Source organism: Peromyscus eremicus, chromosome 9, assembly GCF_949786415.1.
Source record: "Peromyscus eremicus chromosome 9, PerEre_H2_v1, whole genome shotgun sequence".
NCBI lineage: Eukaryota > Metazoa > Chordata > Mammalia > Rodentia > Cricetidae > Peromyscus > Peromyscus eremicus.
Genome location: NC_081425.1, coordinates 61,619,160 through 61,634,995, shown reverse-complemented (window position 1 = coordinate 61,634,995; position 15,836 = coordinate 61,619,160). Strand labels below are relative to the sequence as shown.

At 45.9% G+C, this 15,836-nt stretch overlaps 1 long non-coding RNA gene across 2 annotated transcripts in view; it reads left to right on the top strand.

Moving 5' to 3' along the window:
• Nucleotides 1-13,893, top strand: part of LOC131919355 (uncharacterized) — a 42,338-nt gene extending 28,445 nt beyond the window's left edge. For both annotated transcript variants that reach the window (XR_009381232.1, XR_009381233.1), the window contains exons 2-4: nucleotides 3,386-3,575; nucleotides 10,096-10,178; nucleotides 12,022-13,893. This is a non-coding gene — a long non-coding RNA (uncharacterized LOC131919355). The remainder of the gene's footprint in view (nucleotides 1-3,385; nucleotides 3,576-10,095; nucleotides 10,179-12,021) is intronic.
• Nucleotides 13,894-15,836: the final 1,943 nt, after the last annotated feature.

Genomic DNA, 15,836 nt, shown 5'->3' with positions numbered 1-15,836 from the left:
AAGCCTGTTGATGCTCTCTGTGAACTTGGCCAAGTCAGTGTGGAGGATGCCCTTCCCTCTCTCTGGTTCATGGCTCAGTCTTGACAAATGCAATATTAGCACAGTTATTCCAAGTCCCATGTCTGTTTTTCCGATTGAGATTGTTTTGTTTGGAGCATTTTTCCCCACAGTGATCTATAAATGCACCTGTGTGATTGTGTGTGTGTGTGTGTGTGTGTGTGTGTGTGTGTGTGTGTGTGTGACTAGGTGGCTCTGTGTGACTGTGTAACTGTGTGTGATTGTGTGACTCTGTGTGTGTGTGTGTGTGTGTGTGTGTGTGTGTGTGTGACTGTGTGATTCTGTGTGTGTGTACCATATCAACAGAAGTGCCGAATTCACTTATTTTGATGTCTCAGTGATGGAAACCCTGAATCTAGCTTCTTTGGCACCAGAAACAACTTTATTTCTGGGCCTCCAGATAACCAGGTGAAGATGGCTGGACAAATACAACTTTTTAAAAGATATCTGTTGAAATAGTAAATGGAATATACCCAAGGAAGTGTGCTGTGCGCAGCTTCAGAATCTGGCTTAAATGGATGATGAGGGTTGTATTTTTCCTCCGGAAGAAGGACAAGCCTTCGGTGATAACCACCAGCATTTGAGAAAACCCGGGGTTTAAGAAGGAAGCGGGAGTGAGGTCAGCTCCTTCATAAGAGCTGGCTCTGTAGCAGGCTTTCTTTTGGGCCACCAACCAGCTCCCAAATCATTACACAGAGATTTAATATTAGTTATGAATGCTCAGCCTTATCTTATGCTTATCTCACTAGTTCTTATAAGTTAAATTATTCTGTTGCTTTTCATCTACATTTTGTCTTGGGGCTTTTTACCTTTCTTTCTGTATGTTCTATTCCATGTCTGGATTCTGGGCCCGGGCATGTCCCTCTCATTCTCTTCTCTCTTCTCCTTTTTTTGAGCCTAAATTTCTCCTCCCACTTATTCGCCCTGCCTGTCCTCTCCTGCCTAGCCTTTGGCTGTTCAGCTCTTTATTAGACCAATCAGGTGCCTTAGGCAGGCAAGGTGAAACAAATGCAACACATCTTTACACAATTAAACAAATGCAGCATTAACAAAAGTAACACATCTTTGCCTAGTTAAAATAATATTCTACAACGTGGCTCCTTAACTCTTTACTGACAGCTTCCAACACAGGGCTAATTGCAAATGATGCATACCCAGCAGACTGTGTGAAGCAGCTAATTAGTGGCAGAGCTGTACAAAGAAAGCCAGGGTATTTTTTGGTGAATACAAAGTATTGGCTCTTAGATTGCACATCAGCCATTGCTCATTACAAGTTGCACACCTGTGCTGGTTGGTATTTTGGTCAACTTAACACAAGCTAGAGTCATCTGGGAAGACAGAATGTCAGCTAAGGAGTTCCTTCCATTTGATTGGTCTGTAGGCATGTCTATGGATTCTTTCTTTTGTTTTGTTTTTCAACTAATAACTGATATGGGAGGGTGCAGTCCACTGTGGGCAGTGGCGTCTCTGGGCAGGCAGTCCTGGTTGTATATAAAAAGCAAGCTGAGAAAACCATGGACAGAAGCCAGCAAGAAGTACCCCTCCATGGTCTCTGCTTCAGCTCCTGCCTCCAGGTTCCTGCCTTGAGCTCCTGCTCTGCCTCCCCTCCATGGGGAGTGTAAGCTGTAAGGTGAAATGAACCATTCTTCCCCAGGTTGCTCCATACTGTTTTTCACAGCAGTAGAATGCAAACTGGGACAAGCGTCCCTGTAGCTGGAGAGTTTTCTCTCCGGGTCCCGCCAAGCCCCGGCAGTCTGACAGCCCACTTACAATAAACACACAGATGCTTATATTATTTAAACTGTTTGGCCTAATGGCTCAGACTTCTAGCTATCTAGTTCTTACATCTTAAATCAATCCATTTCTATAAATCTATACCTTGCCACATGGCTCGTGGCTTACCGGCATCTTCACATGCTGCTTGTCATGGCGGCAGCTGGCAGTGTCTCCCTCCGTCTTCCTGTTCTCTCAATTCTCCTTTCTGTTAGTCCCACCTATACTTCCTGCCTGGCTCCTGGCCAATCAGTGTTTTATTTATTGACCAATCATAGCAACACATTTGACATACAGACCATCCCACAGCACATCCCTAATCCAAACGTCCGAAACCTGGAATGGTCCAAACTCCAAAACTTTCTGAATGAGTGGCACAGGAACCCCAAAGGCCAGTTACTCATTGACACCCACCCCCAAGTTAGCCTGAGAACTTTTCCCCACCATCAGATTTGCAGTAAATGTGTAAAGCCAGGCCCTGGACTCTGGAGTCTCTGATCTTCTGTGATCTCCTGTGTGGGGGAATGACTCAAGTGAGCTTATCCACGTGCACTTGAAAGGCATCTGCATCCCCTCACCTCACTGTCTTCTCAGTGTGAATGATTCTCTGAGAGTCCTCGATCTAAAGAACCCCATTCTCTGACTCCATAGAGGAGGAGCCAATGCCGGCAGGAAACAATGTCAGCATTTGAAATTGCAAGCACACTTTTTCCTTTGGGAGCCTGATATGCTCACATTTTAAAGTGATTTTAATTCTCATAATGTTTGATAGATATATGAATGGACTGACAGATGGAAGGAACCATGTTTGTAAAATATACACATGGGTTTAGAGACAAGAATGAGGGATCCTCGGTGTACTGGGGAACTGCCTTGTATCTTTACCCTAAACTAACATACCAAAGACTTAGTGTTCAGTTGTTGCCTATATGGATGGGTTCGGGGCAAGAGCCATATTAAGACATATGAGACATGAAATGTGTGTGCAGACATCAAACAAAAGCAATAGCTGGGTGTGGTGGCACACACCTGTTATCCCAGGATGTGGGAGGTAGAAACAGGAGTTCCAGGTTACCCACTGCTACATTGTGAGTTTGAGGCCAGGCTGGGCTGCATGAGATCCTCTACCAAATTAAAAAAGAGACAATAATTTCAAGGGTGTTTGGGGGAATATAGATTAGCTTGTGACTGTTGTGACCTCACGACTTTCTTATCCGATAAGGGAATGAATTCATGTTGGTATTAGTAACAGGGTGTGGGAGAGGCACAGAAAAGACATTTTGCTCACAAAACTCGTCAGAAAATCAAAGTGGTTAAGAACAGCTGAAAAGCATCTTTCAAATGGCTCTGAGGCCACTCAAAACATAGAAGGTCATTTCCCAAGCAATGCACATTCTTTTCAATTTGCAAGCCAGCCTTAAAAATTTGGATTGGGGCTGAGCGAGCAGCGGTCTAGACATTTTTGACAATGGAGGAGTGGATTCCTGCTCTCACACAAAACAGCATAGCTGACATTTTTCCTTCCTTAAGACTTCCGCCCTCTTGACCTTTGCAGCCGACCTTCTGGAAGACACTGTGCTGCTTCTTGTGCATTTATCACCTGTTCGGCTGCAGGACGACCTGCTTGAACTTACCTCCCTGAGAATCACTGGAGGGGAGCAGCGGGGCTGGAAGTGACCGACCGATGGTGCTGGTGACATTTCTCCAGGGTCCAGTGTGAACTACAGAGAACAGCAGCAGTTTTTGTGAGTAGCCATGATTCTATTATCAGGTGACAGATTGGTAATGTATCGTTATTGCCACTTCTTGGCCCTTGGCTAAGATCTAGAGTACTATTGGTTCCTATCGGTTTGATAATGGACATACTGAAGTGTACCACGGGGGTACTAGTTAGACTGCAAGTCTAACTAGCAGTGCCCATTAGGAGTTGTTTTCTTGAATTAATTTTTTTCCAAAACTGGGTATAGTGGTGCATGCTTGTAGTCCCAGCTACTGTGAAGGCTAAGCCGGGGATTCACTTAAGCCTAGAGTTTAAGACCAGCCCTGACAACAGAGAAAAACCAGATTCTCTTCCCTTCTTCCCCCCACCAAAAAGAGCTTTCCCTAGTCCTAGGAGACATGGAAGTTGTTACTCTTGAATGCTTATGGGAACTTGGAATGACTAATTCATTAGCAGATAAATAAACACACAGGACCTTCACGGCCTCCTAGGCATCTGAGAACATTGCAGAGATGATAGGAAAAGCTTCAGTGGACTGCGTGAGTGAGTGAAGATGCAGACAATGTGAATCTGAAACGTCCCCCACAGACTGGGGTTTTAAATGCTTGTTCCTGAGCTGGTGGCTTAAGGAGGTGGGGGATAGAGGTGACTAGGGACGGGCACAGGGAGGTTACAGTCTGGCCCCTGGTTCCTGCTACCTACTCTACCATGCTATGGCTTCTTTCTGCCTTATACTTCTGCTGCCATGGACTCACTGTACCTCCCCCATCATGATAGAGTGAAACCCTTTGATAATATAAACCCAAATAAATCTTTCCTCCCATAAGCTGTTTCTGTCAGGTATTTTTCTCACAGCACAAATGACTTACTTGTGTTCTCAGCATGCGTCCATCTTGTGTCCTATATGTAAGGGACCCAAGGAAGGCCAGGATGAGCTCAGCAAATTGTAAGAGCTAGTAGGGAGCAACATGAGGCAGAAGACAACCGGAAGGCTCTGTCACAGTAATGATCGCAATAATAGTAAGAGCGGCTATGATTGGCAGGGCACTGACTGTGGGTGGTCCAGGCTCAGCGGATGTGACCATCTCCGCAATCTGTGGAGCATGTATAGTTCCACCCAGTGTGACAGCTGAGCAACTGAGTTGCAGTAAGGCCCACGTCTCAGTCATGAGGCTAGCAAGCAGAGGTGGAAAAACAGATGGACACATCCACCACCTGACCTGCTTGCACGAGGTTTGTTCTCCTGAGAGCTGTGTAAATGATGAGAAGAAAAGACTATCTTTGCCTTATGATAACCACAAACTCCTAGCAAAAGATGGTGCTGAGGCCCGATGTTTCTGCAGCTTTCTCAATGGTCATTTTGGACCAGCGTGCCCTTCATCCTTTCAGCTCAAAGTTGTCCTTTCTGCTGTGATCCATTCCAGTGCCCACTCTTTTTTTTTTTTTTTTTGGTTTTTCGAGACAGGGTTTCTCTGTGTAGCTTTGCGCCTCTCCTGGAACTCACTTGGTAGCCCAGGCTGGCCTCGAACTCACAGAGATCCGCCTGGCTCTGCCTCCCGAGTGCTGGGATTAAAGGCGTGCGCCACCACCGCCCGGCGCCAGTGCCCACTCTTATGGACAGCCTTCCCGCATCTCCTTGGCAAAGGACCCTCCTAGCCAGCTCAGTGTCCTCTTGAGCTTTGGTCCCTGTTGTGGATGTGTGACCTGACTGTCAAGCCTTTCAGGGCCAGTGCCTGGTCACCTGAAGACACCTAGCACAAGACCCTGACCTTGTGCAGTATCAAGTTTAGCTTACTTTTGTTGAGTGGCCCTGCCCAGGCCTATACGGCAAGGGCACAGCATGGGCTGTGCTACCTGCTCACAGGTCTGTGGTCTTCGTCTGTCAGGGTGATGGTCACCAGTGGAGAGGTGGAAGGCTCTGTGCAGGGGTTGGTAGCTGGGACACTGAGGGTGACCAATTGCTGCCTTCAAAGTCCTGCCCAGTAGTGTCTCACTGTGTGACTTTTAGAAGAAGACACTAAAGCTTAAGGGCCTTACATTTTTTAGTGTAGGAAGAAAGGAATGCTGGGATGCAGCTTAATAGTACAGCCCTGGCCTGCCTAGCATGTTCAAGGTTTTGTCCCCAACACTTGGGAAAAGGGATGGGAGAGTTCAGGGAAATAGTGCTACTGAGCTCTGTGTTCACCGTGGGAATTATTAGAAATATCATGTTACGTGGTTCCTAGGAAGGTTTGCTGGACATCCTTTTAGGATCATTATCTGAACATGCTTGTGACCCCAGAAAGCACAAAAATTACTTGTGACTCAAACACTGAAGAATGAGCAGGAACTTCTTATGTGGTAGCCAAAAGGGTGCCTTGCAGGCCTAGGCTGCAAATCCAGGGGAATGATTTTGTGGCAGCAGAAACAAGCACTCCTTTCCTCCCTGATCACAGGAGTCTTGTGGGTTGCCCCTCCATCCAGAGTTGTATAAAGAGGCCAGTCACTGGCTTAGCGCTTGCCTTCCTAACCTCGTCTTAACTAATTACCTCCGTAGCATCCCTGTTTCCGAATGAACTCACCCTCTAAATCACTGGGGTTTACGACTTTAATAAGTGGTGTGTAGCAGATACAATTTAGCCTACAGCAGCTAAGCAGGCCTCATAGATGCCCCCTGGAAGGCCATCTGCAGTAGAGAGGAAAGAGCAGTCTTTGCCTGAACAGCCAAACAAAGTTGTTTATTACCTTTCTGTTGCAGGGACAAATCATCAGTGACTTGAAAGGAGGGGAGATTTCTTCAGGGCTGTGTCAGAATTGATCCGTGTTTACTCTGTTCTGTTGCTTTGGGCCTATATGGTTAAGGCAGACATCATGGTATGAGCCGATGGTACAGCAAGGTCTTTCACCTTATGGTAGCCAAGAAGGTGAGGGGTGGGTGTGAGAAAGAGAGTACACGGAGAGAGAGGTGGGAGAGACAGACAGACAGAACAGACAGAGAAACATAAAGAGACATACACAGAAAGAGAGAGACAGAGACAGAGAGACAGAGAGACAGAGAGAGACAGAGACAGAGAGAGAACAGACAGAGAAACATAAAGAGACACACACAGAAAGAGGGGGGGAAGGGAAGGAGTGGCAGACAGACCAGGGCTTCTAATACCGACTTCAGGGGCGTACCTAACTTCTTCTCACTGTGCCCCACCTCCTAAAGTGTCTACCACCTGCCAACAGTGCCACAGGCTGATAACCAAGTTTTCAACCCATGGCTTTGGTGCTCCAAACCATGGTGATTAGAGAGATGGCTCAGAGGTTAGGAGCACTGGCTGCTCTTCCAGAGAAGCTGGGTTTGATTGCCAGCACCCACATGACAAGTAACAGTTGTCTGTAACTCTATTTCCAGGAGCTCTGATGGTCTCTTCTGGCCTCCATGGACACAGGGTGCACAGACATACATTCAGGCAAAACACCTATACACATAAAACAAAAATAAATAAATCTTAAGGATAATGGTGGTGATAAAGATCTATACTGTGGTTGGGTGAGATGGTGCACGATACAATCCCCAAGTTTACAGAATTCATCTATGCTTAATCCAGTACTCGGCAAGCAGAGGCAGGTGGATCTCTGTGACCTTGGGGCCAGTCTGAGCTATACAGCAGGTTCCACGCCAACCATAACTACATAGCAATACAGTAAGACCCTGTTTAAATAAATAAAAATAAATAGATAAAAAATTCTATTACAATCCAAACCATAACAGTCATAACTCACACATACATTATTTGAGTTTCATGTGACCTCTTTTTCCAGTTAAGTGGTCCCTAGAACGTCTGGTGCTCTGGCTGAGGTTTAGATTTTCATAGCCAAGTTTTCTCTGCAGAACAAGGCATATCATTAGAGAGGTCTAAATGATGACTTCTGCAATATGGGCCTTGGGGGAAAAATCTGTCCATCCATGCACCCACCCATTCATCTACCTACCCATCCACCTACCTATCCACCCAACCATCCATTCACTCACCCATTCATCCATCCACCCACCCACCTACCCACCCACCCCCCACCTATCCACCCAACCACCCATCCATCCACCCACCCACCTATCCATCCATTCATTCACCCATCCTCCCATCCATCCACCTACCTATCCACCCAACCATCCATTCACTCACCCATTCATCCATCCACCCACCCACCCACCCAACCATCCATCCATCTATACACCCATCCATCCACCCATCCACCCATCCATCCATCCATCCACTCATCCATCCACCCACCCATCCACCCATCCATCCATCCATCCACCCACCCACCCACCCACCCAGCCGTCTCTACCCATCCATCCATTCATTCACCCATCCACCCATCCATTCACCCATCCATCCTATTAGGTATAAGCTTCCTCTAAAAATAGACATAGTTTGAGTTGGACTGTGTATTTCAGGAATGTGTTCTTCATCATAGACCTCAGTGCCAAGAACAATTTATGAATAACTCTGCTTCTGAGTTAGTTTCTCTCCTTGCACTCTTAGTTGGCAGACACCTTTTGACAACACAGGATGAATGTGCCACCTCCGGGCCAGGCTGTGAGCATGGACTCAAAGCTCATCAGCAAGCTATCCAGTATCTGCATCTCTTAGCTTCATTCTTGCCACTGCCTGCAGGCTGGACCTCTTCCCTGGTCACAGTGAATTCTTGATGGTCTTCCCCTGCTGCTCCTCAAAGTAGCATTCCCGGACACAGCCACAGAGCCCTTTCTTCCCACCTGTAGCTGGAGTCTTACCCCATTGTCCCTCAGGCTGATCCAGGCCCTGGTCCCAACAGCATTTCCAGGGACTACCTCCTCTTTGAAGACAGTCTCAGCACCCTCCCTGACTGTGAGTCTCATCTCCAAAGCACCTCTATGGTCCCCATCATGACAAACCTAAATCATTAAGACCAAAATGATGGATCACTTTTGGAGATCATTTAAGAGCTAGTAAGCTTTTCTTCACCGATTGTGACTTTCTCCTTAAAGACAATGGCAATTTTGGTTTGTCTCACTTCACCCCTGAAAATATAGTTGGTGTTCCCTTTTCTCTGTCACCAGTGTGGCTCAGCTCCACAGGAACTGGAGGTTATGAAATGTATTGTTTTGGAGAGATGACATGATGTAAGGCACAGTGATGTCTTGGCTCTGGATACCCACATGCAGAATGGCAAGAGCCCCATTTCAAGTCCTGACAGAGTTCAGGGTGCTCCATGCACCTTCCTCACATTCTGCCACAGGCCGTCTGTTCTTGGGCTTGTGCTGATGGCTTCCTCCTGTGGTCTGCTCCTGAATGCTCTTCCCGGCCAGGTGGGCTGCAGGCAGGGTGGCTGTGGCCTTAGATCCTGCCACACCAGTAATATTCCCTCTTTCTGGTTTGCTGCCCTGGTGCCTGTTTCTCAGCCGTGAGCATTTCTTATCAGAATCCAGAAATACTCTTTCTTTGCTGCTGTCACTCTGGCTATGAGAGCAAATTTATTTTACTGGCTTCCAACTACTCGAGTTCTTGCTAGAACTATTCATCCTCCAGCAGCTGGCAAGACACTCTCTAAAAACTAATGTCATCATGAGGGCCTTACCCTGTCACCTCATCTGCTCCCAATCACCCCTAAAAGGTCCCACCTCCCAACACCACCAATATGTGAATCTGAGGATTTGGCTTCTAACATGAACTCTGCAGTAATACATTAAACTCAGCTATACATCACACATTAGCTCATTTAATTCTCAGTTTCCTGTCATCCCTGCCAGAGTAGTTAAATCGCTTGCGCAGGGTCGTACAGTAAGGAAGTGGGACTGAGCCTGTGTAGTCGAGCTTAACCCAAGTTCAGTGAACTCACAACCTGGACTTGTTATGCGAGGCTGATGTGTGTGCAATGGGTCAGGCAGATTTGAATCTGTGCTCTAAGGATCTGTGGGTAGGGCCATGTGAGATGTGATTGGGTCTAGAAGCATGGGCGTACAGATGGCTTTCTCCTTCACATGGTTTTCCAGGTCAGAGCCCTGTCTGACACTGATTGTACTTCAGTCTTTTTTCCTGTAGCTGTAAGGAAACTTTCATGCCCTCCTTCCCCTCTCCTCTTCCTGTGATAGTCTGTAAATTCCACCGCCTACTTTATCAGACTGGCAGCTTCATGCTTTCCCCAACTGTCAGGATGCTCTTGTTGTTGGGCCTTTGTAGGTGACACTTCCCTTTTGAAGTTAATCTTTCTGTCCCTGTGCCTACTGAATGTTTTACTACTTAAGCCAATGACCTACAGGCAAACTTAGAAATGATTTTATTTTGAAGATGAATACCAATAGTTCCCACACACTAATGGAAAACAACACCATTAGAGTCTTATTTAAAAAAAAAACATTTTACAGTGATTCAAAATCTGGAATTGTTTGGAGTTTTAAATTTTTTTGTTGGCTAAATATAATCTTGGAGTTTAACGCATTTGGTGCTCAGGTCCAGACATGGACGTAAATATGATGCTCAGTCAGCCTCTATATCTACAGAATCAGCCAACAAAGGATCAAAAATATGTTTTAGGGTTGAAGAGGTGGCTCAGTGATAAGATTCCTTATTGTACCATCATGAGGACCAGAGTTTGGATCCCAGCACCCACATCACAGGTAAGGAATTCTATATATGTCTGTAACCTCCAACTCCAAGGTGAACAGAGGCAGGAGAATTGCTGGGTCTTGCTGGCTCCCATCTTAGAAGAGAAAACATGATCCCCAGGTTCCTGGAGAGTCCCTGCCTCAATAGGTGGAGGGTGATAGAAGAGGCCAATGCCCTCTTCTGGCCCCTACACTCATGCCCCCAGTGATGTGCGCACACACTCACACCCACACACACACACACACACACACACACACACACACATTCACATAGACACACATACAATAAAGGAAATAAGAGTTTTAATTGTGTCTTTTCTAAGCTCATTGAAAGTAGATATCGTAAGAAATGACTTAAAATGCATTGGAGTATGTGTTCAGGTTTTGTGCAAACCCTGCTCCATTTTCTGTAAATGATAAATGGATATTAGCAAACTCTGGGATACTAAAGCCAGTCTCCCCTGGACATCCAGTTGTGTCCTCTTATAGCCTTGCCACAGTAGTAAGACCAACTGTCTCTTTTGCTGGGAAGCGGCAGTGCTGTGGAAGACCGTACTTCCATGTCATCAGTATTTACAGTCGTACTGTTCCTGTTGGGCATAAGCAAAGACTTTATGAAAGTGTGCCATTTGGGTGCCAAGATTTTGCATAATTATTGCATAGATTTTGCATAGTTATTGCATAGATTTTGCATAGTTATTGGTGAGTTATCTGTATATCTTCAAAATCATTTGACATAGATTCAAATAAGAAGAAATTATAGCACAGTATAAAAACTTTATCAGGTCTATTTTAAAGCATTTAAATGTTCTATCAAACTGAATTCTTGTGTCTTCAATCACAATAACTTAAGGGGAGCTTTAATTGGCTAACCAATACAGAATTTAGGGAATTTGACTTGAAAGTACATTCAGGCTTCAGAAACCTAGAGAAGTTTGTCCATGAACAGCCGGGGCAGTCAGGTGTGGCTTCTTGGTGAGGCATTTGTCTTCTGCATTTGCAGCTTAAGCATGGAATTATTTGTGTGTTTGGTGAACAACTGGTCTCACCTGACATTGGCGTTGGCATTCTCTTGCCATTTTCCACTGACCTCCAATAAGGACACTAGGTTTTCCTGTGTTTTTGACTTCATTCATAAGGTCTAGGGGTAGGAGGTGAGGTGTAGCCTCTCTCTCTCTCTCTCTCTCTCTTTCTCTCTCTCTCTCTCTGTGTGTGTGTGTGTGTGTGTGTGTGTGTGTGTGTGTGTATGCCTGCTTACAACCGCACAGGTATGGAGAGCAGCGGACAGCTTGTGGGAGTTAATGCTCTCCTTCCACTACGGGAGCCCCCAGGGATTGAACTCGTGTTTTCAGGCTCCGTGACAAACTCCTTACTCGCTGAGCCATCTCCGTGGCCCCTGAATATTTATAACAGGGAACATCCATGTTTTCATGGCAGACTATAATGACCGCAAATGGAACCAGTTACAACTTGCTCATGCTGTGTGTGGGTTTTTGTTTTGTTTTGTAAATTCACTTCTAAGAGACCTTACCTTGTATATTTATGCATAATTTGTTGTTTGAGGAGATCTTTTTGAGACAAGATCTCGATTATAATTTCACTTTAACCTAATAAAACATTTCATAATGCTTAAGTAATATGTTAATATTTATAAGCACATTTAAAATTATGACATGGAAAATGTTGAAATACTGAAACAACTTATACTTACTCTCGGAATGAAAATAAGATATTTAGCTTAAATTTAAAAAAAAACTTTCACCAGTGGTGATTGATCTAAAAATCTCAAAGTTTAAGCTGTTTAAGAAACCCTTCAAATTTAAGTTCTGAAAATGAATTCCGTTTGACTTCACAGCTCTCCAGATCCACAAACCTAATTTCCTTCAGTGGCCACAAGAGGGAACTGTTTAACCTTAAACGAAATGTATACACATTTGTGTACTAAAACTTGAGGTAAATTACTCAAATAACCTGGCCTAGGAAATTTAAGAACCATTGAAATAAACAAAACATACAGTGTGTCCAAAGAGAGAAGCAAGGGGGTCGGAGAGCGGAGTGGACGGGACGGCCTTCAAGATGAGCATAGCTGTGACCCATCCCTGGGGAGTCGGTAACCTTGGAGCTCCCTGCTGGCAGGACCCTTGGCTGACTTAGGAAACTCTTAGAGAAGTGTCTTCAGCCACACCATCGGGTTGGCCTTCAGGTCCGAGGGCATCCCTTCCCATGCTTACAGGCTGTCACCGCAGGGAAGCTGCTCCTTGGGGGTCACTGTGGCCTCCACTCCGGGTCAAGACTTGGTTCACACAGCTGTGTTCGGAGTCCACATGGAGCTGTTTCCCAGCAAACCATGCATGCATCAGCAGGAAGTGGGTGCTTTGGGAATGGTCCAGATCTTCACGTGTCTGGCGAAGAGCCAGGGGGCGTCATTTTGGGTTGGCGTGGAAGTCACCCTTTTACGGTCATTCACAGAATGGCTGAGTGGTGAAAGATTCACCTCTTGCCTTTTTATAGCAACTCGGACGGAAAAAGAAGCTTCCTGGCTGGAAGTGAGACACTGAGGGTGGACGTGTAGTCCGTGTTTGCAAGGCCTTGGGTCCCATCCCCAGAATCACCAAACTATGAAAACTATGACATTAGAATTTTTAGAGCCTGAAAATTGCACGATCAGAAGAACTTCAAAATAACCACCAAACTGACACCACCAAATGGAATGAAACTGCTCAGAATGTAGACTTTGTAAAATCTGATAAAAATGGAAGCCAAAGGCAGTAAAAATCATAAACAAACAAACCATATATACAGACAGCCAAGCAGAGAGATATATAGCAGCCAGCTCCTCCATATTGCTGTTGTTTGAAGGATCCCAGAGGGGGCCACGTACAGAAGCTTCCTTTCCATTAAGGAGTGTGCTGAGGGATGCAAATGTCAACGGTCGTGTGACGTAACCAAAGTGTGAGACATCCCTTCCCTTTTCTTCACTGGCAACTGTTTACTTCCTGAGTAAACCACCAGCTTCTACCACCGGCCCACCAGCTCGAACTGGGGTGACCCGGGAACAGTGGGCAGAATGACCGGCACTCCCAAAGGCCACAGGGCAGGCGAGCAGTCTTCCAGGCTCTAGACACAGTGTGATGTAGAAACACAGGCAGTGAACTGGGTTCCATGCCAGAGCAAGAGGATGGGAGAGTGCTTCATCACCGCACACGTAGTGACTAGAAGCCACTGTCGGGACCCCTATCTGTCTTGGAAACTGAGGCTCTGAGGAGCTTCTGCTTGGCGTGGACTAGTCTAACGTTTACAGCACTAGCTAGTGTAACTGGGAGACTTTATGAGTTCTTGCTAACTCCTTTGAAAAAACAGTAATAATCCCATTATACAACTTACATACCTTCATAAAAATAACTACATTCTCCAGAGCCAAAGGAGTTGCATAAGAAGGGTGCTGTTTTGGAATTCCGCAGTTCCTTTCAGTGTCGACTGTAATGGAAGACAGCTGAGTTTCCTATCTGCTGTCGGCTTAATTGGAATCTGTGGAAATATGTTGTCGTGGTTGAAGCTGATGAAGAAAATCTGGCCTCCCCCAGCTATGTAAGTGGAAAGGGGGTGCAGTTAAGCAGTCTTTTAGATAATGATGGCTTTGTTTGAGCCCCTTCCTAAGTGGTGTTTCTTAAGTTCTTAGAAGGGGCTGGAGAGATGGTTCAGCAACGAAGAACACTGGCTGCTCTTGTAGAGGAAGTGAGTTTGGTTCCCAGAACCTGTGCGGTGGCTCACAACTTCTTATAACTGTCTCCAAGTGACCTGGCACCCAGAGGCACATGCGCACATAGACAGACACACATGTATGCTTTTTTTTTTTTTAAGTTGGTTGTAATGTGGAATCTGGTAACACCAGGGTATTAATTTGGTGATGATAGACGGTTTTAGGCATGTTTTGAGTCTCCCCTGCTTGAGGTCCACAGTGGGAAAGCCACACTGATGACTGAGACACAGACCTGTGCAGTCTAGCCGGGCCCGCCGCTTCCCACCTGTCTGAGCCCTCGGTGTCCATTCATAGGCAAGACCCATTTCTTCCATGAATGTTCTCTCGCCTCCTCAGACCACGGGCGTGGCTTTGCTTTCTCGTTTTAGCAGTGTGGCTGTCCACACTGTTTAGTTGGCACTGAAGAGCAGATGTTGCCAATTTTAGGCCCATCACTAAGGAAGTGTCTAAGCATATTTTCAATAGCTCATTGTAAAGAGCATCTTGAATAAGTTTTTGTTTGTTTTACCCAAAAGAAGCTATATATATCTCAGTTCATGGATAAATTTGTTGGGGTGTGCGCACACCCAGAAACTGGAAATAAAATTTTATCTGTAGGCTATCTGTACCTACGGAATTTTTCCTCTATGTTATTCTCTCTTCCCCTCTCTCAGAGTTAAAAACAACTAAGCCACACTCCTTACAGCTGTATTCATATTGGTCTTTGGGGGATTGTCAAGCACAGATTTGCTAGACACAGTCAGAAAGGCCACCAGATGGATGTTCCTGCCACCAGATGGATACTCCTGCCCTGTGTACTGAGTCTATCCTTCCTCTGTGGTGCCAGTGGGTTCTCCATTCCCTCCATTTTGTGTTCACACTGGAATTCCAAGTCCCTGGTCACTTCAGCCAAAGGCAGTCTGATTGGGAGTGAACCTTTTGTCTAGTCTGTCCTGCACAAACATTTGGCTAGTATTCTGTAAGGGAAGCTGGACAAATGCCGTACAGATGGTAGCCAATTTAAGACGGGCCAACTTTCCCATCTGCAGAGTCGGCACTTGGTTACCAGTGTAGTAGAAACCGTAGTTGGAATTTTGAGTCTGGATCTGTTCCTGGGTTAGACACATGCAGTCCAATCCCCTCTCATTATGCCAGGCCATAACAGCAGCTGTAGCTAGCTCCTGGAAGCGCCGGGATCCTGAGGGTACGTGGTTGGTAGGCTCCAGTGTTCCGTGCTTTTGAGCTGTGCTGTACATTAGGTATTCCAAGTATTCTCAGCCTAGTCAGAGTGTACGTTGAGACCCAAGCAGGAGCTTGCCAGCCTCTAACTTCATTCATCGCTAACAAGGATGCAGGAGTACCCAGTTAAGGAGCATAGCACTGACAAGCTGGTAGAATCCTGGCCTCTGCCTCTGCCCAGAACATGGAATGCAACTCTTGGCTAAGTGATGGTTCACATTCAGAGGCAGTAGCTCATGTAGGCAATGGTTCAGACAAGGTGGTCCAGTGGTACTAGAAGAAAAATGGGGGTGACTTTTGTGGTCACTGCCCCAGTTCCCACACACTCTATCAGAAACAATACAAATTATTGTCTATACTACACGAACAAGGAGAAAGCACGGCAGCTTTGCTCTGCTCTGCCTTTCCGTAATTAGGGGCCATTTCCTCCTCTGTCCCCTACAAACAATGGATAAAAGATAGGCTGGTGTGTGATGTCACTGGAGTTCTCAAAACGGTCTCTTAATAGTTCACCTTTAGCTCTGATTCTGCACCATAGGGGCCAGAGCTGGTAGTCATTCCCCCATAACTGGCTATTAGTACTAAACAATGTTAATAGCTGCCCCGGAGCTTCCTGGAAGGAGAAGATCTGGTGGGAGTGGACCATGCGGGTAGAGACTCAGAATGTCACTCCTGAGAAGGCCCTGATTCAA